The sequence below is a fragment of the Coturnix japonica genome, chromosome W, assembly GCF_054131305.1.
Source record: "Coturnix japonica strain WE chromosome W, WE-NBRP24, whole genome shotgun sequence".
Lineage (NCBI taxonomy): Eukaryota > Metazoa > Chordata > Aves > Galliformes > Phasianidae > Coturnix > Coturnix japonica.
The window spans coordinates 3,678,818-3,703,398 of record NC_140701.1 but is presented as its reverse complement, the minus strand read 5'-3'; the positions used below and the strand labels follow the sequence as shown (position 1 = coordinate 3,703,398).

At 46.2% G+C, this 24,581-nt stretch overlaps 1 long non-coding RNA gene across 3 annotated transcripts; it reads left to right on the top strand.

The window, feature by feature from the left end:
* Positions 1-14,355: 14,355 nt before the first annotated feature.
* On the top strand, positions 14,356-17,989 carry LOC146754266 (uncharacterized). 3 transcript variants are annotated; one of them, XR_014938978.1, is made up of 4 exons: positions 14,356-14,554; positions 17,188-17,463; positions 17,630-17,707; positions 17,913-17,989. It is a non-coding gene; the product is annotated as an uncharacterized LOC146754266 (long non-coding RNA). The 3 variants fall into 3 exon arrangements; XR_014938975.1 differs by having other exon boundaries at positions 17,188-17,707; XR_014938976.1 differs by having other exon boundaries at positions 17,188-17,707; positions 17,883-17,987.
* The last annotated feature ends 6,592 nt before the right edge of the window (positions 17,990-24,581 follow it).

The window sequence follows — 24,581 nt, the reverse complement described above, 5'->3', positions numbered from 1 at the left end:
GTTTTTCTCTTCTGTTTCCTTGAGCGGGATCAATTCTTAGTTTTCAGAAAATATGGTGGATTAAAATATTTTAGTTAAAATAATCTCTAAACTGAATGATAAATGGCATGAGAAAGCAAAGCTGAGAACTAAGCTCCAGAAGAGAAAACAAAGTCAAGTATGGCATATTTAGAGACAGGTGAAGAACCCTTGAGCGCACTGAGGAGTACTAGCATACTCTGGAATGTCTCTTGGGCTCCCTACAGCACACATACTTGCTCTGGGGCATGTCTGGATGTCTGTAGAGCTAATTGCAGGGCCCTGAGAAACCTCTGGGGCACATTAGGGGGCACTGGTTTCCATGTGAGTGTTTCCAGGTTCCCAGAAGTCAACAAGGAAGCCTTTGGAGACCCCTTGGGAAGACTCAGTGGGGCCCTAGAGTGATGTAGCAGCTTGTGTTGGTTGCATCTGCTTGGCAGGGAAGCGAGTTCCCTGGTGGGAGCTGACTGACTGGGAGGTGATTCCCTTGGTTTAATTAATTTAATTACCTGGATTATAATTAAATAACACTGTTCAGCGTTCAATCAAGATTATATTTTTCCAAAGTACTGCAGTCGTGCATCTGTAGCAGCTTTCCTAAAATATATCGAGTTTATTCAAAATTCCAGTGATGCTCCTAAAGCACTTGAAGTGCATTTGAGGTGGCGAGTGACAAAACAGCTCTGAGAGAATCATCATCAAATCAGAACATTGGAACGGTAACTAATAGCAGAGATTCTGATAAGAATATTTAAATTTTCAAATTACCTTTTTCTAAAGTTGTATTTCACCAAGTTTCATCAATATGCACACTGAAGAGCTGACTTGCTATGTTTCTTTTTATAAAAAATCATGTGTTACAATTGAGAAAAGAAGGTATAGCATGTAACATCCTCCAAGTAAAGTGCAAAAAACATTTCTTCACAGTTCCAATTAATGTCTTAGGTTTTGTTCAGACTCACTAAATGATGTATTTCAGGGTACATCACATGGGAATATAAGAAGACTATTCAGAACAGGAGCTGCAGAGCAAGATGAACAGCATGTGAAGGTAAGGCCGGGAACCAAGGACACAGCTTTTGTGTCACTCAGCCACCTGTGGCAGAGGTCAGGATTTCAGCAGGGATTTCTGCAGACGTTCCTTGAACACCCCCAGGGTGGGTGACTCCACCACCTCCCTGGGCAGTCCATTCCAGTGCCTGGCCACCCTTTCTGAGAAGTAATATTTCCTAATGTCCAGCCTGAACCTCTCCTGCCGCAGCTTGAAAACATTCCCTCTAGTTCTATCAGTAATGACACGAGAGAAGAGGCCGACCCCCAGCTCACTGCAACCTCCCTTCAGGAAGTTATAGAGAGCAATGAGGTTTCCCCTGAGCCACCTCTTCTCCAGGCTGGACATTCCCATCTCCTGCAGCCTCTCCTCATATGGCCCCATTGTGCTCCAGACCCCTCACCAGCTTTGTTGCCCTTCTTTGAACACGTTCCAATGCCTCAGTGTCTTTTTCTCAGTGAGGGGCCACAAACTGGACGCAGAATTCGAGTTGTGGCCTCACCAGTGCTGAGTACAGGGGGACAGTCACCTCTCTGCTCCTGCTGGCGTCACTGTTTCTGATGCAAAATGTATGTAAGTGTCACATGTGTGACATCCTTTTTGATGGAGTTCTGTGACTGGAGTTCAATGGATTTGAGAGCTGACTTGAAGCCTGTGGGCATCACCCAGGAGTTGGGGTGAGAGGATGAGGCGTAGGAACAGGAACCTCTTTGGTCGTTATTAACTCCCAACTTTTTGGTCAGGAATCTCTGTGTATTTCTTTATCATGTAAAGAACAGAGTCATTGTGCAGCTTGTGAATGAACTGATTCACGCCTGCTGATTGGTGCTGTTCTCTACAGGGAGCTGCAATGGAAATGGACACTTGTGGTCCACTGTCCAGCCCCCTCCCGTGTTGGATTTTCTGGGCTTTGAGACACGTCTTCCAGATGCACTTTGTGTTATTTCTGATGTGTTGACCTGTTGAGCTCCAGCCCCAAAGGAGGATTCAAGTACTACCATTGGGAATGTAGTATTTCTTGCTAAACAGAATTCGTGTGCACCCTTGTCTTTCGTCTGCACAAAGGATCTTGTAATCATCTCTGTCTGTGTTTCTTTTAGACCCAGAGATGGAGCAGAGAGGAACACAGACTTGGGTGAATCTTCATTCAGGAGCAGGGACACGTCATGCTCATCTGAGGTGTCTGGCTGACAGCAAGAGCAGAGAGGTAAGTTTCATAGGGTCGCGTGCCCATTTTATTTTATTTTTCATTCATGATGCATAGAGGCGTTCCCCAGACAAAGTGAGCATTTCTCAACTGGACTTTCTAGAAATGAGCTAGGCAGTGAAAATGGGTTTGAAGCATTCCTAAGAGCCCCGCAAGAGAATGCTGAGAGTTAATCTGGCACCCTCCTTTGGAAACGTCCGTTGTCTGTCAGCTCTTCAGCTGTGCCCTAACACCTCCCATTGCGCTGCCACACCAGGATAGAATTCCAAGCCCACACTGAGTCCTGGAATGTTGTGGTGCCGTGTTGGAATCAGATGTGACCACGTGGTCTTGGCTCCCCGCCTTGTGGGGGGTCATGGTGGACCAGGCTGTTGGCCGTTGGTGATGTCATAAGCGGCTGGAATGAGGGGAGGAGCGGTGCGTTCTGTGTTCCTTTGTGGGTGAGCTAGTGGTCGGAGTGGTTGGTTGTCTTGTTGTTCTTGTGCCTTTTGTGCCGTTAGTTAGTTAGTTTTGTTAGTTAGTTAGTTTTGTTAGTTAGTTAGTGTTGTTAGTTAGCGTTGTTAGTTAGTTACTGTTGTTAGTTAGTTACTGTTGTTAGTTAGTGCCTTTAGTTAGTTAGTTCCGTTAGTTAGTTAGTGCCTTTAGTTAGTTAGTGCCGTTAGTTAGTTAGTGCCTTTAGTTAGTGGCTTTAGTTAGTATCTTTAGTGCTTTTTCTTCTCACCGTCGTGTGCAGCAGCTTGTAGGTAAGCTGAGCTGACGTGGGATGGATGGGTGGGCAGTGAGGTGTTGAGAACTGCTGGCTGTTTGAGCTCACAGCACCGTATTGCTTACTCTTGACCATCAGACGTAATTTTCCCCGGTACACACGTTCCAAAGGGGGTATCAGTAAAGTTGGCACCTGTCCCGTGCTTCTTCCATTGTCTTTGCTCAGTAGTGGAAGCATTGTAAAGTTGCTGGGCGGACAGGCATCACGTAGCCTGAGACTCAGCATGTCTTGCAGCAAGTGGGTGGGACTGTTGTGCTGTGTGTGTTATTCTATGACTGTCTTAGCCCTGCTCACTGACCTGCTCTTTCTCTCTCCTCTCCTCACCCTCCGCCCACTGCCTCGGTGCAGCTTTTGCTCTCATTTCATCCGAGCAAAGCGACAAGGAACTGCTGCAGATAGCTTGAGGTGATCTCACTGCCAGGTACGTGCCATGTTTTGTCCCCCCGCATGGTTTTGCCGCAGGGTATGCGCGGGTAGCTCTGAAGAAGTCTGTCCATACTGTGCTGTGTGAATAGAGAAAACAGAAGTGTGTTTCTGCTCTGTTCCAGCTGTTCACACTTGCTGTGATGGGTGCTGCGTGCAGTGGGATCAGCCGTGAGCCTGAGTTGGCGGCGACGGAGGTACAGTATGAAGCTCTGGCCGGTCTTTTTTCCCTGTGTTGAGCCATTAGAAGGAGCTGCAGGTGTACTCTCCTGCAGGAAAGAATGGGCCAAAAAGGGCCTGGCCACTTGTCTGTGCCAGTGCCATTGCTGATTAGTCTGGGTAGAGAGAGATGCATCTTTGCATGGCCTGGCAATGCACGCCAGAAAGGGAAATAACTGTGATGAGACGTGCAGCTCCTTCTGAAGTGCTCCTGATAAGGACGGAGCGCATTTGCTGCAGCTTTCTCTGCAGATGTGCTCCTCACCTTGAAATCCTCCTGGTTTGTCCTCATCTCCTTACCACGGCCTGTGCTCTGTTTTGCAGGCTGATAACATGCGGGAGCCGCAGCTGGTGCGTGCTATGTCATCTTTAAACGTACCAGCGATTGCGGCAGCCCATGTTATTAGGAGCCACGTCGCCCAGGGGCCGGATGAGCTCTCTCTGGAGGTAAGCAGTTCCAGGCGTTCCTTGTTGTTGTGCACAGAATTAGTATAGAGTGTGAACGCCTCGGGAATACTCTCATATTTTGTGTCGTAGAAGAAGGCTTTTGTTTTAGCTGTGCTGAAGCTGGGATTGATGTTTCAATCTTTTGCAGGTTGGAGACATCGTGTGCATTGTTGATATGCCACCAAAGGAGATGAGCCCCTTTTGGAGAGGCAAGCGTGGCTTTGAGGTAGGCACACATTTTTGACTAGAGAGCACAGCTTCAGTAGAGTCGGGAATCTCCGGTTGGAGCTGCTCTGCCTGCACAGGATGGCTTCTGGATGCAAACAGTTGCCCTGTGTCGGTGTCAGAGGACCTTCCCTTTGGCTCTGGGCTTGGGCTAATGCCCACCTGTCTTTTTGTTCTTATTACAGGTTGGTTTTTTCCCTGGTGAGTGCGTGGAACTCATCAGGGGAAAACTGCCCGAGTCCATCCTACATTCGTTGCCAAAGCCAGGTGCGTATTTTACATTTGACAATGCGGGTTAGTAAAATGGGGTCTGAACGTGGCTTTCAGGGGGTTCATTAATGCCCGAGTTGAGCAAGCTTAGAAAGAGAACTGCATTAAGCTCCTTGGGCACCTCCAGGGATGGGGAAAATCCGTTCTTGCGTGTCTTTGTTGGGAACATGCTTTCTGTTGTTACGTGTTCTGTTGAATGTGTTGCACTCGGCCTCGTCCAACCGAGCCAGGGCTGAAATGAACTTGTTTTTTTGTTTTGTTGCGCAGAGCCAAAGAAACGGGGCAAGTTCATCTCCTGCCTTCGTTCCCTGTTGAAGGCCTGCCCCAGGAGAGCGAAGCAGCCTGAGCCTCCAACATTCTCGGGATCCATGTCCCTGCTTGACATCGTTGAGAGGTATTTAGCCAACAGGACTTGAGGGCTGAGCTGTAGGAATGGAAGCATCCTCTGCTGTTTGAAACAGAGCGCTTTTCTAAGCTGTGTTTCAGCAGAAACCAGGCATTGCCCGGAACAGGCAACTATTGGAAAGGGTTCGATGCAGCTCTTCCCTCACCCTGCACCACGACTGACAGCATGCTCTGTTTTCTCTGCAGAATGAGTTCTCCCAGTAAGAGGGCAGAGTCAGCAGCTTGCAGTTGGCGTTCCTGCTTCTGCCTGGGCAAACCATCCCCTGTGGCCAAACGCCAACTGCAGAGCAGTGCCAGGGAGCCCTCTGAAGCTGAAGTCTTGGTCCTGGCAGGTAAGCATGCAAATCCAGCTTTCAAATCACTGCTTGTCAGCAACACAGGTAGAATTCATGCTTTCAGTGGGCTTGTACATCCTTCTGGCATTCAAGCCTGTGCCTGACATCTTCAGTTGACCCCTGTCTTTCCCAAATGAGTCTCTTGTCAACACAAGAGCTGGACCTGCACGAGGATCACTTTCAAGACAGTGACACTGTTGCTAGAAGCCTATTTGCTTCTGCCCACCATCACTGCATAGCCAAATGTCAAGAACCTGTTTCATGATTCATCTTGTGAAACTTTGACACTAACTGCTGTGCGTCTACTCCTTCCTAGGTGACCCGAGCCCTTGTATATCTCCAAGACGCCAGGCATGTTACGATGCAGCATCCTGTGATTCCATCAATGAAGAACTGTTACTAAGCACAGGATGCTGCAGTTCAGATGAAAGCCTTCCGTATAACATCAGTTATAAAGAGAAGAATGCCATCATCGTTGAAGCTCTCGTTCATCCCATACCTGTTGAAGCTGCTGACCTGAGCCTGCCAGACTCCTCAGGCACCAGCCTGAACCGAGTGCCTTTCGAGGACAGCCCAGCCCAAGCACAGCACGAGTGCCCCGACAGCAGCACAACCATGCAGGCTCAGGTCAGCATTACAGAGGAGAAGCCAAACATCTTGGAGGGGGAGGTAGAATCAGGCCAAGAGTCCCAGGCTCCGGGCAACAGCACGACTTCTGAGACACTCTCGTCAGACAACAGAGAATGAGTCCCATCTTTCCTCCAGACCTCACACCCCCTCCTTTTTCCTATTGAATAAAGGCACGCTCGTGCTCAATCAACGCCTTGACTGAATTCTGAGTTTTCATTCGCAGAGATTGGGATGAGTACAAGAAACAGCAAGACAGCTCAGCTTGCAACGCTCTGGCTGTGGGGTGCGTGCAGGGACACTGTAACCATACAGGGAAAGGCTTCCACTGCTTCCTCAAGCTGTAGTCCAGCCCTGCTACTGCTCTGTGGCACAAAGCCCTGAGGGATGTTCCATATTGTTAACCTAAGTGAAGCCAGCTTCATGCACTGTGTTTTGTTGTTGCTGGGTGAGAGGGGGATGCACGTTGGTGAGAAGATGAGCATTGCTGGATCTGCCACGAGTGTCCCTTCTGCCTCTAAGAATATGTCCTAAGTAGGATGTGAACACTGCTGGCACTTCCTCATTGCACGTGCTTGGAGGATCTTCAGTTCTTGCACATTTCAGGATGTCTGTCAGTGACTACGAGGAAATTCTCAAGTACTAGGAATTCCATGAAACAGTTGGAACGGGTAAGTGTCATCTTTGTACAGAAACAGCACGCCTAACAGTCTGTCTCACCACTCTAGAATTAATCTGAGAATAGATTAACAGCTCTTGTCAGTTCTCTAAGTCAGGTTTCATTTGTATAAATTTGAAATTCGTTTTTTAAACCAGTTGGAAATTGTAATGTTATATTAGAGAAGAATTCACACTCAACTTTAAGCATCTGTGTTTTGATTTGTAGGTGGTTTTGCCAAGGTAAAACTCGGGCGGCATCTTCTGTCTGGTGAAAAAGTTGCACTAAAAATCATGGAGAAAGTTACTGTAGGGGTAAGCCAAAAGGCATTTAAATATGATAATATCTTCTGTTGGAGTTGTGGAGTTCTCAAGAACACGGGGGCAGGTGGGATGGTACATACGAATGCAGCCTACTGGTCCCATTGCCTTTTGAAAGATGCTGTAGAGCTGGAAAAAGTTTAACAGAGCACCACAAATCTTGTTGCTGGTTGTTCAGAGGGCAGAATTCTCTGGTTTTAAAATGGAGGAAGTTATTACATCATTACATTACATTACATTATTGTTACATTATTACAGCAACTTTACCAAAATGCCAATGAAAATGCTGAATGTTTTACTTTTCATTTTTCACAGCTCTGTTTCAGAATTTCTATGGGAGTGATGTCAGTCATTGCTGAGTTGATGTTGAATTGTGTACTGTCCCATATGTGCTTGTTCTGTTCCACAGCAGTCAGATGTGGTACCTGGTATGTCACAGTAGTTAGCGATTTCATCACTTGCTTTTATGGTCTCTTAAGGATGACTTGCCTCATGCTAAAACAGAAATTGATGCCATGAAGAACTGAAGTCATCAACATGTTTGCCCATTGGATCACGTAAGAGAGACATCAAAGAAATATTTATAGTCATAGAGGTAAGAAATAGTTTCTGCTTTCTGTGCTGTCTTTCTTACTTATCTTTCTCTGATACTCTCTAAATGCATTTTCAGATAACCTTATCTTACAGGGAAGCTGTTTGATTGCATTGTTTCTAAGGACCGCCTTTTGGAAGAGGAAGCTCCAGTCTTTTTTTGACAGACTGTTTCAGCAATTGCTTCTGTTCACAGTCAGGGTTATGCCCAGAGACCTCAAACCAGTGAGCCTGAACTGCAGTCAGTCTTCCATAAATAATAATGAATGTGTTTTTATTTTTCTGTTGGCAGAGAGAGTTACAGTACTCCACTGCATTCCAGTGGATTGCAGGAGAGAACTGAAGGGGGGAGAAGTAACACAAAGTAGAACTCATGGGTTGAGATAGAATTATGTACTGAGATAGAGAAAAGGATAATAGTTATGATGAATGCAAAAGCAATTGCTCACCACCTACCAATCAGTGTCCAGTTAGCCTCCTAGTAGTGGAAGAGATTTACATGAAGTTATACCCCCTTCAAAACTCCTTCCACAATATGTCATATAGTATGGAATATCCTTTGGCCAGTTTAAGTCAGCTGTCCTAGTTCTGTTCCTTCTCACTTCCTTGGGCTCTCAGCTGAGATTGACTGTGGCTCTGTACAACGCTGCCTGGCAGCAACTGTAAGCATCACTGCGCTATCTCCATTGTTTCTCTAGAATGAAAACGTAGTATTATATCAGACACTGAAGAAGATAATTCAGTCCCAGCTGAAACTCAGACAATAACTTGTGCTTAGGATTCTTTCCCTACAGGAAATGTTAGATATTTATTCCTATGTGGTACTGTGTTCTGTAGCTGAGCTGGATTTTGTTATCCTTGAAGAAGTATCTTCCTCTGAAAGGGGAGTAAAACATGATGCTCCTAATGAGCGGAGCAGAGACACAGATCTGATCTGAGTGTTGGTTTCACATTTTTGTGATGCTCTTTGCTGCAGTTTGTATCTCGAGAGAAGCCCTTGTGGTGTCAGTCTGTTGTGTAACCTGCTCTAGTTTTGTGCCTCAAGGAAGAGTGATCCTTTAAACAAATGGTGGCTGTACAGAGGGTATGGGGTGAGATGCATTCCTCTGGCCCCATCCAATGGATTTTCTGTCACAAAGATCATTCTCCCCAGCTTCTCTTCTCTGAGTGGGAGCTTCAGCCCCCTGCACAGGCTGGAGGTCATCCATAGAACTTGCTTCAGAGTTTGTTTCAGGTTGTTATCCTTCCTGGCCAAAAACCAGATACAGTATTGTAGATGTGGTGCAATGAGTGTTGAAGCAGGAATGACTTGTCCTGGTCTGGTTGTGCTGCTTTTTAATGCAGCTGATGATCTTGTTGTACTTCTTTTCTGTCAGAGCACACTGCTGGCTTGCATTCAGCCTGTGGTCTCTCACCACTTGTCCTCCTAGTCCCCAGGTCCTTTCCAACAGATACAAGCTAGTATTTCCCACCTGGGATATTGGAAGATGGGAACTTGCCAGCAGTCAGTGAAGATCTCTGAGACAGCGAGAGCGAGCGAGCTTTGAGTAGACTGGGAACCACTGTCCACAGCAGGAAATAAGAGAAGAGAAAAGATGTTTCCTTGGGCATTTGGGTGGAAATCATTCCTGACTGCTTTCTCATCCACCGGGAAAATCTGCTGATTGACAATTTGAAGCTGATAGACTTTGGACTCTGTGCAAAGCCAAAGGTAAGAGTATCTGTTAAATCAAATACAATGTGCCCCCAAGTAATGCATGTTTGACCACCGTATGCAACAGGGGCTTGTCCAAACAAACTCCTTAAAATCAAGCTGTTTCTGTGGCTGACATGTCATTGCATCTTGTTTGGATTGGCCTGAACTGTATGAGAGTGGTTAACAGATTGCTCAGAAGCACAGGTAGATAATTTTCTCTAGCTAGACTCCCTGTTTTCATAGTCTAAGCTGTAGATAATCTTGTAGGTATATCACCTGTCTTATGCAAGGGTCTGTAATAGGAGCATGGGGTTGGTGTGCCTAAGGAACCCTCTAAGGAACTGCATGTAGGATGAGATTGTGGATAGAATAAAATGACTTTTGCAGGTGACGTACAAATCCTGTGATTGCATATGCTTGAACTGAATTGTTTCTTGATCTTCAAACTGATTTCCAGAATCCTTTATTAACATGTAAGATGGGTGCTGGTAAGAAAGAATGGGAAGACTGCCTTACTGATTCCAAGAGAATTACTTGTCCTCAAATGATTTTTCCTGGCCAAAGTTAGAGCCTCTCACAGGTAATCGAGACCAACAGGCTGTTGTTGCACAATCAACAGGCACAATCTAGATGATCAGCTGAGGAAAAGAAAGCATCATGCCAAGGGTACTAGATAAGTGAGCAGCTTGAGATCTGCACATTTATGTGATACTCATGGTCTTAGACAATATTTGTTTAGTGAGGTCACATTGAATGAAAACAAAATCTAAGATTAATGAAAATATACAAAGGAGAAGAAGCCTCTGAGGCTTCTGAAGTGTTATGACCAGAAGACATAAACTCTGTTTTTGAAAGAGCAATTTGCTCTGTTAATTATCCTTCATTTTTGTGCAGTCTGTTTTGTCAGACTTGTCTTTAGCTTCCAAGTTGTATGTAAGACTTGTTTGCACTGTAATGCACAATGTATGAAAAATTGAGAGATGAAAATGTGAAGAGTTTTTCTATCTTTGATTTCATGTCTGGAATTTTGGAACCCACTACTTGCAGTTGTTAATCTGTCCAAACTGGTCTGGTTTGCAATGCCCTCATACTTCTTGAAAAGCTCTGCTGTTAAAGGCAGAACAATTCCTACAAGTGCCATGGCCCCACTGTTGTTCTAATTCTTGTTTCTTTGTTTTCCACACGCTGCTTTTCAAGCCTCCTTTTTCTTTACAGTCCAAGTGAGAATTGCACTGTGAGGTGTCTGAACCTTGTTGTGCCTCTACATAAAGAGAACAGCAGCAAAGCCTGACAGGTGACTGTGCTGACAGCTCTCGTAGCCAGTAACACGTAACTGTGCTAAATCCCTTGTGATGGCTTTGATTTAATTTTTGCCAGTGAAATCCTTGTAAAAGGAACTGCAGCAGTGTGATGAGCTAAGGTGAAGATGCTGGTTTTAGTAGTGCTCTAAGCTGAGTGGAAGGGCAATTGAATGAGGGTTATATGCTTTCTGTGGACAATAAGGTTGTGGTGCTGTTGGGGTGGGTCCAGAGGAGGGGCCACTGTGATGATCAGAGGGTTGGAGCAGCTTTCCTATGAGGAAAGGCTGGATTGTGGCTCTGGGCAGCCTGGTCTGGTGGTTGGCGACCCTGCACATAGCAGGGGGTTGGAACTGGATGATCTTTGAGATCCTTTTCAACCCAGGCCATTCTATGGCTGTACAGTTCCATACTGGAACAAATATAAAATGCTAACTATGTAAAACATGGAGTCAAACCTGTGTGATTTGTCCACACCAGGAGGTGATTAGAAAACAATTTTTTAAGCTACAAAGCTGCTTGCATGAAAGGAAAAGAAAATAAAACTACAAGAAAAAGGGAAAACCTTTCTTCCTGAAAATAGGAAGAATAATGGACCTGACATGAAATTTGGGTGAAGCTGCCTGATTTTATGAAGCTATTCCCATTATTTTCTTGGTGCTGTGTTTCCCAAATGAGTGGTTTCTGGCTGTGCTGCAGCACCAGTCTGCATGTGAACATCAGCTCTATTCACCATCTGGGAAGATTAGGACTTCCCTTCTCCCACCAGCACCACTGAATTACAGTTACTCAGTGGTTAAACAAAGGAATCCTTAAAGAAGGGTTTACAGCTGTCGTGTTATCTGAAGTGCTTGGGGCATTCTGATGCTATTAAGCTCTATGTATTAACAAGTTCAAAAAGAAAAGGTAGGCATCTGATTGTTGTGACAGTTTCTAAGTGATTTGGAAAGCTGTACCACCCAACCACTCCTTCTGTTTGATGGAGGTGACAAAGCTCAGTTTAATTTCTGACTGCTGTTTAAATCCTGAAGCTGGAGCTGGTTCCTGGAGCAGAAAAAGCTCGGAAGCTGTCCCTCCTACAAGCAGGCACCTCTGAGCAAAATATGACATCTCGATTTCTGATGGTAAGGTCAGGAGATCTGATTCCAGCGTCTAGCTTTCAGCTTCATGCTATGTTAGTGGGACCTTTGGAATCTAGCACTGACCAACAGCAACTGACAGGCTGGTAACAGTGCACCCCAAAACAGTTATGTGTCTATTTATGTTATGAGGGAAAATTGCATTGCATTGAGATTTCCTATTTTTACACTTTGCAGATCTAACTCGCTGCTGGAAGAATCCTGTGCGCCATGTTCACACCATTTTCCATGAGCTGGATGAGTCTGTTGTTGGCATTTTAATACCATTGACCAGGCAGGCAATATGTATGGAGTATTTGGCTCTCTCTACAGTCATGAATGTTTGAGTATCTTCAACATGTGGCTCATTGCTTCCATTTCAGGCTGCCCAGAGAAGCTGTGGATGCCTGTCCTTGGTGTTGAAGGCGAGGTTGGATGGGTGATGGGCAGCCTGAGCTGGTTAGTGGGCAGCCAGCCCATGGCAGGGTGTTTAGAACTGGATGATCTTGAAGGTTTCTTCCAACCCAAGCCCTCCCGTGATCCTATGATTCTGTGATTTCATTCAGGTTTATTAAGATGAGATGAGTTCTCCTAAATGCGCTGTTCTCCATATGATTATAATTGGAGTCTAGATGGATGACTTAAACCAGACTCCAAACTTTTTGATGGCCAAAATGAAATGAAATCAATCCTTTACTGTGTCAGTAGTCTGTAACTAGAGCCCATCAGGTAATTCCCAGCCTCCTGCCTGTATCAGTGGCTGCACACAGTGAAAAAGTCTGATGGGATTTTAACCTCTAAAATGTTCCAAAGCAACCAGAGGGTGAATATATTCACTATGCAAATACCTGCAGGAATAAGCTTGTCATGTATGTCCTCAGGTAGCACAGTAGTTAATGGTGGGACTCAGTAGGTCATGCTGAAAGTTGAGTCTGCTGATCTTGAAGGTCTTTTCCAGCCTACGTGACCTTATGCTAATATTTCTGTATTTCTTTCTGTTCAGCTCCCAGAAAACCTCCCACCCAGCCCCCAGCTGACCCCGTGGTGAAAAATAAAACAGAAACCTCAGTGACGCTGGCATGGTCCCCTCCGAAGATGCACCGCCCCATTCCAATCGATGGCTACATTGTGGAAGGCAATAAACTAAGTGGCTTCACGTGGGTGAGGTGCCACGAGTCTCATGTGCCCGTCCCAGAGTTCACGGTGAGCAATCTGTCTGAAGAGGCTGATGATCAGTTCCGAGTGTCTGCAGTCAATGCGCATGGACAGAGCCCGTCTCTGGAATTCCCAGGGAGCGTGCACCTTGGTAAGCACAAAAACCCCAATGGAAATGGGTCAGTGTGAGCTGAGCAACTGTGTTGGTTCCCTAAAGATGTTTCATTTGACTTTAAGGATAGTAGTGCACTAACACACCAAAGGCTTTCCTTTATTACTAGTTCTCCTGTCAACCTCCAGCTACCACTAAAGTGATACAAGTTCTGTTTCTGTGAGAGAGACATGAATATCCTTATCTTTTGATATCTCACATGTGCAAGAGGCAGAACTTTCTGTAACAGATCTTAAGCATAGAAGTGCTTCTTCCAGCACTCATGCAAAGGGAGAAGTAGAAATGTACCTATGATTTAATCTTCCATCTCTAAATGAGATACCAGACTTGCATCTAAAGAGCATTAAGACATCCATGTTGTTCTTCCTCAGAACCGGTCCTGGCTGTGAAATCCCCCCTAACAGCTGGTGAAGCTGTACCTGGAGGGGATGCCATGTTTACTACTGATCTTACAACAATGTGTTGCAGCACTTGGTACCTCAGTGGTAAAGTCTTACAGGAAAGCGAGAGCTGCATCATCAAGAGAACCCAAACTACTCACAGCCTAATCATAAAGAACATCACCAAGAATGATGGTGGAGCAGAAGTGAAATTTGTTGCCGAAAATGTTGATGTCAGCAGCAAGATGAGAGTGAGAGGTATTTGCTTTGAACCTTCTCCTTTCCTCTTACAGTCAAGGCATAGTTGCTGTGATCTGATGATTAGAACTGGGGCTGCAGGCATTCACTGCCTGTACCAAATACCTGAAATTGCATCCCATGGACTGATGTGAGTCCTGGTAATGACCTAAACATGATAGCACTGAGTGTAGGGTAAGCCAGTCTACCCAGCTGCTTGGTATCTGAACCAGATTGCTTCATGCCAGCTGATGAATGTCTGCAGTTCACAGCTCTTGGCCAGTGCATTCAGTCACCAGGTTTACCACTGCATGACCATAGAGCAGTACTTTCAGCTCCAGGTTCAGATAGCCTTTCTGATTGCACTGGAATAATTTAGAAGTAGGGGAGCAATCATTCCAATAATATCTCTATCAATCAGCTTTGCATGACAAAATAGAACAAATAAACATTCATGATGGGAGGACCTGTTTGTCATTGGGTGGAAACCTCTGCAGAAGCATGTTTAGAGCATTCTTAATCAGTAGAAGGAGATGTTTGGTTGATTTTTACTTAGTAAATCGGGCAAGAAGACCAAATGAAATATCTTGAATTGCTCAGCAGTGACACAATGATGAGTGCAGGAACAGAAGATGATACTTTTTCAGAGAACTTGCGGCAAACATTGACCACGTTAGCCTGATATCATTTGAAATAACGAGGCCTTTGCTCCTGACAGGTGCTGCAGTGAGATTTACCAATAAGAGCAAAGATGTAGAAAAGATCTGCGCTCGGCTGCGTGAGGAAGCCAAACTGCAGGCTGAGCTTTCAGACACAGGCGCTACTGTGGAGTGGATGAAGGATGGGAAGGAGCTCAAGGCCAGTGAAAAATATGAACTGCACATTGTGGGGAAGAAACACACCCTGAAAATTCACAACGTCTCAATGGATGATGCTGTAAGTTGTCAGTGCATCTGTGAGGGGGATAAAATGCATGAGTTTGCATGATGAGGCTCTTCATCATCTTCTGCTGGCTTGTCACCCTTGTTGATCCATGGAGAAACAAGAAAGGCCTAGAGTAGTGTATGCACTTTGGCATTGGAGAGCTTACTTAATTGCTTCTTCTCAAAGAACAAACTCCAGAGAGTCATGGAGACATCTCCAAACAGAATTGAATAATGGGACTAAATTGATGGAGAGCAGAACTTCCTGCCACGGCTTGTCAGCTAGTCTTAATTTTGCTTTTCTTCTCTCTGTCATGTTAGCATAATATTTCATACTGGCAGGTCTGCCCAAAGAATTAAATGAATTAGCTGATGGACGTTTCCATGTGCTTTGCACTGTAATGTGACTATCAAATGAGTAATCAATGCTGTTATTTTAAAATCTGTGTTGGCAAGCTGTAAGACAAACAGCTGCTGTTGGTAGCTTGGTTACTGCAGAATCAGCTTTTCTGTATCTCATAGATAGGGAAGAGACCCTTAAGGGTCAGCTAGTTGGACTCCCTTGCAATGAACAGGGGCACCGCAGCTCCATCAGGTGCTCTGAGCCCTGTCCATCCTGACTTTGAACATCCTCAGGCTCACAAATCTTATACCTATGCCACACACTTGCAGTATTTCACCATTCAGCATCACCACTTGTATCTTCTCTTGCTGTAAATCAGAGCGAGCTGGTAAATCATCTGCTGTGCGGGTCAGCTGTGTCTCTCCCATGGGCATCACGTGGCTGCTGGGAGGCTCTGAAGAGCTGCAGCCAGAGGTGTGTCACCCGCTGGGCCTCGTGCCCAAAGGAGCCCACAGGAAAGTGTTGTTGCAGTTTGTCATGCACTGCACTGCCATGAGACTTGACGTGCCAGACATCCTCTGACACGTGAGCTCCTGCATCCAGGCAGGACATCTGAGACGTCTCCTTCAGCCTGACGTGGCTGCAGTTTCACACTGGTTTTACTAAGGAAGGAGAAGGCACGTGGATGAAACTCTTTTCCTGCTCTTCCTGGCATTAGCTCATAGTACAAGTAAAGCACTGTCAGGTCAAGCCTGGAGGAGTAATGCTTGTCACTGACCTGTTCCTGTTCAGGGTGGAGCTGGAGGGTAAAATAACACAAGAAATTGTCATTGAAATTCAATATCTGTGAAATTCAGCTGGCTGCATTCACAGAACCTGGCGTTAAGATCTGTTTTCTGGTTTATTTCTTGAGCCTATTTTCCATAACCCAGTCCTCATTTATGAACCGAAGCTCTACTGAAAACCTTTCGCTGTGTATGCTCATGCTGCAGTGCAGCTCTTGTGACCTTTAACAGCACATTCAAGTTCCTCTGATCACAGGATCCTTAAGGTTGATTAAGACCCTCTAGTCCGACTGCTCACCCATCTCCACCAAGATGCTCACCATCAGCTAGCTAAAAACTCAGCAGAGATGATAGATCAAGCCCAACACTGGATTTGGGATGGCTAGAGATTCCTAAGATATTGAAGGATTGCTTGCAGGTGGTGTTGGCTCAGGTATTCACCCTGCATCCCACCTCCCGTTCTGTTTGGTTGAGAATCATGCATTCTGCAATTTCACTTTGTAATTCAAAGCCCCTTTCTTTATCTGTTGAAAAACTGATCTAAAACAAGCCCAGAAGACTCCGTTGGAACTGGTTGATGCAGAACAAAGGCATCCCCAAAGGACAAGTTGCACTGTTTGATGAACATTATTGGATGAGAGTTAAGCTAAGATTTAAAAAGTTCTGGGGCTGTCTCTGAGCATCAAATCCAGAGGAAGCCTGCATGATTCCCTGAGAATGGATACCTCCTACTTTGGTGTAGGGTGAAGGGAACACTAGCAGTAACTCCTATCACAAAATGTCACATGGCTCAGACAAAAAAGCCATCAAGAGGGCTTAATTAGGAGCAACAAATGGTCACAAGATGGTCTTAGGGCAGGGAAGTAATCTATCTACGTGACATTGATTGATGCTATTAGTTCTAAACAGCTTGACTCTAGAGGGACTGTTCTTCTTTGGTCACCTAGTTTTACAAGAATAGATGACTCCTGTCTATTACAATTTTTAACTCATTATTTGTTCACTGATGCCATAAATGTGCCTGGCATAGCAATTGGCCTTGGTATATTCAGTGACTGAAAGCAACAGTTGTTGCTCTAAGAAATGCAATGCTAAGCTAGGTCTGCCTGTAGCTGACAGCCATCAGCTTGCTCCTCAGGCAGGTTCTGTCTGGATGGAATGAAGGGCATGAAATACTGATGTGCTCTTCAAACGCTGCTTGTTAGCTTAGAGACAAAGTGTTGAATAGGTTTGTTCATGCATTGAAAACACGTTACTTAGCTGCCTTCATTTTAGCTTCAGAAGAACGTGTGCAGAATACAGAATTGATTAAAAGAAATAAGAACTGTCTGCATAGAACTTACTCTTTCCTTACACAGGAGAATCAAGCACACGTTTGTATGTGAGTACCTCCAGAGGTGAAACTCAATCACCCAAATGTAATGAGCAGAGACATTACAATCAGTTCTAACTGTATCTTCATGCTGTGCTGAATAAGCCTGAGTCAGGATGTAAACCACTTTCTCTTTTTTTCTTCAGATGAAGCCATTAATGTTGTCAGCAAGCCCAAAACCACTTCAGAAATATCAGTCAGTCCTTCTGAAGACCTGGAGCTGGTGTGTGAGGTGTCAGCTGCAAGCGGAGCTGTCGTATGGAAGAAAGATGAAACAGAGGTGAAGCAGGACCAGAGGACAACCATCATCTCCCAGGGGACGCACCGCAAGCTCATGGTCAAAAATGTGACCCTGAAAGACCAAGGGAGCTACAGCTGTGAAACAAAAGATGACAAAGCAACATTCCAAGTGAAAGTCAGAGGTGAGAAAATGCTTGGAATCCCAGAGATAAAGGAACGCTTCATTTGGTGTGTCTTGCATTTGGAGGATCAACTGACAGCCTCTCTGGTGCAAAACATTTTGGCTATAGGACTTTCTTGGTCATCTAGTATCATAGCAACACTTTTCTACATGTGATTTACATCCAGGAATGAATTACTGCAACAAAGGGGAGTACAGCTGTGAGGCTGCTGGCTAGAAACTCACCTTCAAGATTCATGTAACTGGTAGGAAACACGTTTTGGTTGATATTCTTTGATTATTCCCTAGTCTGGCTGTGGAAATGTCTGTGTGAGCGTGTCCTCTTTATTCTGCCATGAAACTGTTTTGAGAAGGATGAAAAGAAATGCTTACAAACGTGCAGCTAAAATGATTATTTGTTTTTAACAATATTTCATCCAGCTCTTCCCCTACAATTACTTTTATCATCAGCTGTCCATGGATGTCCAACTGTGATTTGTACAATGTGCAACACTGCTCTACCAGTTGATATTTCAACAGTACTATTTACACAGACGTCCTTTTCTGCTCCAAATCCACACCAGCCATGGGAGAGGGAGTAGGTGAGCATCTTCCTCCATTAGCTTGATCTAAATCTGACAGCTTCATCCAATCCAGGGCTTCTCCAAGACCTTTGAAAATTCTGTTACTGTTGAGGAGACAGCAGGCTTCTGGGCTTAGGTTAGAATATGGTGCCCTGTTGATGGGTCCTGAGAGTGTCCAAGCCTTACATGGAGAAAACCATCACTGCTCTTAAGATGTTTTGCAAGCAGGTGAAACTTGATTGAAGTGTGGCAGTGATGCTTTCTGAGATCTCTGGCCCCTAGTTTTTCTAGGCTTTTTGTTTGCCTCTTAAGATACAGTGAGCTGCTCTTAATTGTGGCTGTGTCCTTTGCCACGAGCATACCTCTGAGCACACAGTTATTTTGAGCTCCTCTTCTTCCAGTGGCTCGGATGAGCAATTCTGAGAGATATGCAGAATGGGGATGGCTGTGCTGCTGCTTCCTTTTCTGTCTTAGCTGTGGTTTTCCCTTGCAGGGCACAGTTCTCTGCCTGGGCCCAAGTCTGTGTGGGTCTCTCCATCCACAAAGCTGCTCACCGTGCAGGCGGCACAGGCTGAGAGGAGAGGCCAGAGCAGCTCTCCTGTTGCAACACGGAGCAGCAAGATACAAGTGGAGGAAGGGCCTGCAGCTGTACTGAGGAACTTCAACGCAATCATTGATTTTCCATCTGAAAGATAAAGAAAGAGGAATTCCCTTTCCAGCCCCTACCATCATTGTTCGGATGATTTTTATTGGTTTATTTTTTGTCCATTATATCTTTGAGGATTCAACTAACACACAGTTGCCCTATGGCCTCAGTGGAGCCACACAAGGTGCCTTTCCTTCCTGGTTGGGCAGGCAGTCACAAGATGCAGAAAGCCATGCTGGCGTCTATCCTGTTCTGTGCTGGCTGTACATGGAAATCTTGGGGTTTTCCAGATTTCAGGGCCATGTGCCTGAAACCAATTGTGCTTCTCCTGTAAGCAGAGCTGTTGGTCAGACTTGCTGGCACTAGAAATTAAAGGTGGCAGTGAGCTGAGGCCGAGGAGGTGTTAATGTAAGAGTCAGAGATGCTTTTGAACTTCCCTTATAACTGTACGGTTCCTCAGAAAGCAGTTACGCCTGCCAGCTCCTTTCCTGTCCGGCTGTGGAGCCTTTGCTCACATGCTCTGAATCTTGCTTGAAATCATTGAGAGGAATGTAGCCAGCAGGACTTGAGGGCTGAGCTGTAGGAATGGAAGCATCCTCTGCTGTTTGAAACAGAGGGTGTTTCTAGGCTGTGTTTCAGCAGAAAGCAGGCAGTGGCGGGAACAGGCAACTATTGGCAAGGGCTCGGTGCAGCTCTTCCCTCATCCTGCACCACGACTGACAGCATGCTCTGTTTTCTCTCCAGACTGAGTTCTCCCAGTAAGAGGGCAGAGTCAGCAGCTGGCAGTTGGCGTTCCTGCTTCTGCCTGGGCAAACCATCCCCTGTGGCCAAACACCAACTGCAGAGCAGTGCCAGGGAGCCCTCTGAAGCAGAAGTCGTGGTCCTGGCAGGTAAGGGTGCAAATCCAGCTTTCAAAACACTGCTTGTCAGCAACACAGGTAGAATTCATGCTTTCAGTGGGCTTGTACCTCCTTCTGGCATTCAAGCCCGTGCCTGACATCTTTGGTTGACTCCTGTCTTTCCCAGATGAGTCTCACAAGCTGCTTGAAACCTGCTTGACAGGCAGCACCAAGCCTTTGCCTCCTTGGACAGTGAAAGTTTGACGCTAAATGCTGTGTATCTACTCTTTCCAGGTGAATCGATCCCTTGCCAATACAGGAACCCACCAGCAAGTTGCAATGATGCACGTTGTGCTTCCATCAATGGAGTGCAGTTAGGATGCATGAGTCACTGCAGTTCCAAGGACAGCCTTCCACGTGACAGCAATGATGGAGAGAAGGATGTTTGACCTATTCAGTTTTGGGCCCCTCCCTGCAAGAAAACCTTGCGGTTCTGGAACGTCTTCAGCTACGAAGGTAGTGAGGGGTCTGGAGCACAAACCTTACGAGGAGCTGCTGAGGGAACTAGGATTGTTCAGCTTGGAAAAGAGCAGGCTCAGGGGAGACCTTATAACTCTCTATAACGTCCTGAAGGGAGGTTGTAGTGAGCTGGGGTTTGGCCTCTTCTCTCGTGTGATCAGTTATAGATCTAGAGGGAATGGTTTTAAGCTGTGCCAGGAAAGATTCAGGCTGGACATTAGGAAATATTACTTCCCCTAAAGGGTATTCAGGCATTGGATAGCACTGCCCAGGGAGGTGGTGGAGTCACCGACCATGGGAGTGCTCAAGAAACGTTTGGATGTTGTGTTGAGAGGTATGATTTATCCGGGAAGTATTGGTAATGGTTGGACCAGATGATTTTGTAGGTCTTCTCCAACCTTGATAATTCTGTGATTCTGAGCTGAGAAACTTTTCTTGCTCAAGTCCAGCTTCCAAGCTTAACCACCTACAATGAAGTTGATGTCGTTTTTCTGGTAGCCCTCAAGACAGTGTCCGCATTTACCCAAAATCAGGAGGTAACCAGCTGCAGTGAAGTGAGCGATTTCAGTGCCTATTTCTGATGGTGGCAATGAGTTCAGAGGTCACACTTAATTGACGGTGCCTGTTTCCATTCTGACAAAGGATGTAGTTGCAGCTGACTTCCCGAGGCTGCCATACGTAGTGGTGACGCAGCCTTGGGCTTCTGCGTTTGCATGACTCCCACCTTTCCTTTCTGTGTCTTGCAGGTCAGCTGGTGCTGGAAGCGGCCGGTATCTGAGTAGGAATGAAGGTGAGTGCAGGAGCAGCTGCTGAGGGGAGGAAGGAAGTCCATGCTAATGAGCTCTGAAGCATCTGCAGGTCCAGTACGAAAGGAGGCAGCAGTGATGCAGGGGGCTCCCCAGCAGGAAGCTGTCTGATCCAAATGCTTGCTGAGAGTTTGGAAGCCCAAGCCCTTATGGTCTCTGTAAGGGTGGCTAGTAAAAAGATGTTAACCAAGATGGTGGTAAATAGTCAAAGATTATTAGCAAAGGAAAACTCACCAATGTTGGTGCCTTGACCAGAAAGCTGAGGCAGTCTCAACTGGGGAGCAGTCTCCAAGAGATTCTGCCTTAGTGGTGGTCAGCCTTTAAATGAGGTGAGGTCTCAGAAGAGGTGCAGTCGAGGTCCACCCCTTCTGGGAGCACAGCTAGATTACTCTCACCTGTGCTCCCGCAGCTGGCCCAACACTTGCCTCAGCTGATTAATCAGAGGTTCAAGCTGTGATTTCCCATACAGTCTCTAAGCTGAAGGCAGCATCTCCTTGATCTGATGGTGGTGTGCCTGAGTGAGGGAGTGATCCAAGCTGGATGCAAAAGAGTCATCTTAATTTCTCTCCTATTTTACTTCAGATGACACCTATTGGGTGTTGGTTTCTTAAAATTTGGATCTAGGAGGTGGCCTCTCCCTTTGCTTCTGGTGAAAGCACAGATGTGCAGCAGGAGTAGAAGACAAAGAGGTTTTCTTGGTGACAGCAACACCAATTATTTGATTCAAATGTAGAACTGTGATGAAGATGGTGAAGAACAGATCCGCCTCAAAGACATGCTTGATCACATAAGGAATGAGCATGTGATCCAAGATAGTCAGCGTGGCTTTAGCAGGGGAAGGCCATGCCTAACCAATCTGGTGGTCTTCTATGATGGAGTGACGGCATTTGTGGACAAAAGGAAGGAAACTGATGTCATTGACCTGGACTTGAGCAAGATCTTTTACATGGCCCTCCACCACATCCTTATCTCTAAACTGGAGGGATGTGGATTTGACAGGTGGACCACCTGGTGGATAAGGGATTGGTTGAAAGGCCACAGACAGAGGGTGGTGATTCATGGTTCGATATCCAGGTGAAGGCTGATAACAAGTGGTGTCATCCAGGAGTCTGTCTTGGGACCAGTGCTTTTTAACATAGTTATCAGTGACACCAATGATGCAATGGAGTGCACCCTCTGCTGTTTGCTGAGTGGTGCGGCTGATGCAGTGGAAGGAAGGGATGCCATTCAGAGGGAGCTCAACCGAGAGGTTGGCCTAGGTGAATCTAATGAGGTTCAAGACAGCAAAGTGCAAGGTTTTGCACTTGGGCTGGAGGAATCCCAGGCATCTGTACAGCCTGGGAGGAGCAGTCCTTAAGAGAAGCCCCGCAGAGAAGGACCTGGGGGTCCTGGTGGATGAAAAACAGAACGTGAGCCATCAGCGTGCTCTTGCAGCTCAGAGAGCAAATGGTCCCCTGGGCTCCATCAGAAGAGGGGATGGCCAGCAGGGACAGGGAGGTGATTGATCTTCATGATCCTTGAGGTCCCTTCCAGCCCGGGCCATTCTATGATTCTGTGATTACACTCGCTGTCAGAAATAACGGCAGCTGTACAGAAGCTTGTTTTTTCTTTCTTTTTCTGGCTTTGAAGGAGAAGGGGTGGAGCAAGGGGAGACCCACTGGTCATTTGTCACCTCATGAACAGGATGGATTCTGCATTGACTGTGAAAAACCTGGGCTAGTAGCATGGGCATGTTTCAGGCTGGACTCTTCTTTTGCTGCTTGGTTTCCTTTTGGCTACAGGGAGACAGCTGTCTAAAGGTGTGTTTTCAAACCCACTCTCCAAAACCGTGTTTCATTGTTGCAGGTGGTTCAGTGAGCTCTTGCAGTGCAGATGCTGTAGTTTGCTGTAGAATCTGAATGGTTTCTGTTCCTAGGGGAGGACTGGGAGGAGGTAGTGAGAAGAGAATTCAATGCCTAAGGGGAGGGGAGATCGGGGATTGGTGGGAGAGGGAGCCAATAGGAGGGAGAGAGAAGTTGGGCGCAGGGTGATGGTAACACCCCTTTGTGATGTCATAATGCCCCTTTGTGACGTCATAATGCTTCTTTGTGATGTCATAATGCCCTTTGTGATGTCATAATGCTCCTTTCTGACATCACGATGCCCCTTTCTGACGTCACGATGCCCCTTTGTGATGTCATAATGCCTCTTTGTGACGTCATAACAATCCTTTGTGACGTCATGATGCCCCTTTGTGATGTCATAATGCCCTTTGTGACGTCATAATGCTTATTTGTGATGTCATAATGCCCCTTTTTGACATTATAGTGCCCCTTTGTGACATCATAATGCTTATTTGTGATGTCATAATGCCCATTTCTGACATCATATAACCCATTTGTGATGTCATACTGCCCCATATGAAGTCCAGGCAGAGTCAAAACTTATGGACCTGCACGAGGATCACTTTCAAGACAGTGGCTCTGTTGCTTCAAGCTTATTTGCTTCGTCCTGCCGCCACTCTATTACTAAGTATCAACAACCTCTTGCATGATTCAACTTGCAAACGTTTGACACAAACCCTTGTGTTTCTGTGCCTTCCTAGATAATTCGAGCCCTTTTCAACCCCAAAGATCCAAACCAAGTAGTGATGTGCAGTGTGTTTCCATCAATGGAGAGTTCTTATTAAGCCCAAATCGCTGCAATTCGGATGACAGCCTTCCACATGGTAACAGTGATGGACACAAGGGGCTCATCCACGTTCATGCTCTCATATCTCCTGGCTCTGCTGAAGCTCCTGACCTGAGCCTGCCAGACACAGCAGTCACCTGCCTGGATTGTGACCCAGCGCCTTTGCAGTGCTGCCCATCCCAAGCACAGCCCGAGTGCCCCAACAGCAGCACCACCATGCAGGAGCAGGTCAGCATCAGTGAGGTGAAGCTGAGCATCTTAGATGGGGACTTAGAGTCAGGCTGCCAGTCCCAGGCACCAGGCAGCAGCACCAGCTCTGAGCCACTCTCATCTTGACAAGAGGAGTCCCATCTTCACCCTTGACCTCTCAAGCCCTCCTGTCTTTTATTGAATAAAGTCACTCTCATGCTCAATCATCGCCTTGGCTGCATTCCGAGTCTTCATTCACAGGGATTGGGATGAATGCAACAAACAGCAAGGCAGCTCAGCTTGCAATGCTATGGCTGTGGGGTTCGTGCAGGCAGAGCTCTGGGTTCCCATTTTGCATGGCTTTGGGATGTCAGCAGCAAGATCTCTACCATTTTGTATGGGAGCTAATAATCTCTAGCATCCAGGTTGCTGCTCATGATAATCCCAGTCTTCCTGGCTGTCGCTTTGTGATACCTTTTAAAGCCTTTTGATACTCTTTGATGCCTTGGCTGCTCCCTAACACCTCTGTCCTCCTGCCATGTTGACTCACGTCTCCCACTTTTAAGCTGGCTTTGCAGATCATCTCCAGCCCTGTCATCATCACGCTGCAGCAGGAGGTGCTCACCTGGCCCAGTGTCTGGCAGTACAGCTTGTTCTGCAGATGAGCAGCTGCCTCCTCATCTCTTCAGCTACAGTAGTTTTTCTCAGGGCAGTTAGATGCAGTCATGCTCCTCTGGATTTGCTGTGTTAAATCCATGCTGCATGGCAGCAGTCAGTGCAATACAAAGGTGTTCTGTGTGCCACAGCATTTCTCCAGGGGCTGCCAAAGGTAGAAGCACAACACAGCACCATCCTTCTGACAGTAATGTCTGTGAGTGTTAGACATG